At 50.4% G+C, this 1,505-nt stretch overlaps 1 pseudogene; it reads left to right on the top strand.

Moving 5' to 3' along the window:
* Positions 1 to 442: 442 nt before the first annotated feature.
* Positions 443 to 574, top strand: Gm24782 (annotated as a pseudogene).
* The last annotated feature ends 931 nt before the right edge of the window (positions 575 to 1,505 follow it).

Genomic DNA, 1,505 nt, shown 5'->3' with positions numbered 1-1,505 from the left:
CATTTCCTCCAGCAAGGCCCCAACCTCCCAAAGTCCGGCAGTCTCCCAAACAGCTTTATATTGTATTCATTATAGTTCTGAAAACAACTGAATACATTTCTTAAAAAAAAAAAAAAAAAAAGATTTGTTTTATATATGAGAGTACAAACCAGAAGAGGACATCAGATCCCATTGCAGATGGCTGTGAACCACCACGTGGTTGCTGAGAATTGAACTCAGAACCTCTGGAAGAGCAGTCAGTGCTCTCAACCACTGAACCATCTCTCTAGCCCCTGAATACATTTCTAAATTCTTATGTTCAGAGAAAACAGAAAGAAGTTGTTATCTAAATCAAAAAAGGAGGGGAGGGGGGGGGGAGAAAACAAATCTACCAAACTGTACTGGCAAGGAGAAAAAAAATATATTAAAGTGAAAATTTAAATATTTATTGGAACTTCTTTGCACCCCCTGGCAATGGGCAAAGAGACGCCTTGTTGGTGGTGTCGTTCTTGTATCAGCCAGGGACAGAGCAGAAGGTAGTCCTTTGTTCATCCTAGCTTAATAGCCAAAGCTGTTTACTGCCTAGGACACATAAAAATCAAATCAAACCAAACGCACTCAGGACGGCTCAGGAGGCGTCAGAGACCTGAGTTCAGCCATGCCGTGTGGTGCTTGCTGGCTGGGAAAGACGCCCACAGCCCTGCCCTACATCCCAGGAGCCATAGACACACATACTACCACACCACAGCACCGCGGGGACCCACCAGCTGTGTGCCTAGCCTGCAGCAGGAGCCACCCAGTAGTCAGATGGGAGAGAAAGAGACGTGGAGCAGCTTGAGCGTTATGAAGAGAGAAGGAACTGGAGACTCGAGGGTGGAGAGGAGTAGCTTGTTATGAGTGGCTAGCTCTGCCACGTGGGACCATGGTGAGGTCCCAACCTGAGCTGCTGCTGAGGGTCATGTCTGTATCCGTGGCTATGTAGGGGTCGTCGGGGTCAGAGTCTGATGTCTGTGGCTCACAAGAGAACATTGGGAGTACCTCTGGTTGAGGAAGCCCTCGGGGACCATGATGTCCAGGGGCTGTACAGAACTGGCCTTACCTCTCACCTACTGCAGCGTTCAGGTGAGCTGGCCCCACCTCCTATCTGGCAGCAACACAGCAGGGCCCTGCTCATTGCCCAGGAAGCACGGTAGAGCTGACCCTCATGGTGGGAGTATGGGTGAGCCAGCCCTGAGAGTGTGAGAGAGAGATGACTCTGCCATTCGTCTGCCAAGGTGTGGTACGGGCACAGAGGTGATACCTCCCCAACTCTTACACGCGTTCGCGACCGGCCAGGAAAGACGCAGCAAACCAGAATCTTCTGCGGCAAAACTTTATTGCTTACATCTTCAGGAGCAAGAGTGCAAGAGAGAGAATGGCAAAACCCCGTCCCTTTTAAGGAGAATTATCCTCCGCCTAGGACGTGTCACTCCCTGATTGGCTGCAGCCCATAGGCCGAGTTGTCGTCATGGGGAAGGCAGAGCACA

This window comes from Mus musculus, chromosome 19, assembly GCF_000001635.26.
Source record: "Mus musculus strain C57BL/6J chromosome 19, GRCm38.p6 C57BL/6J".
Lineage (NCBI taxonomy): Eukaryota > Metazoa > Chordata > Mammalia > Rodentia > Muridae > Mus > Mus musculus.
Note: the sequence above shows the minus strand (reverse complement) of the source record. Positions and strands in the feature narration are given on the sequence as shown.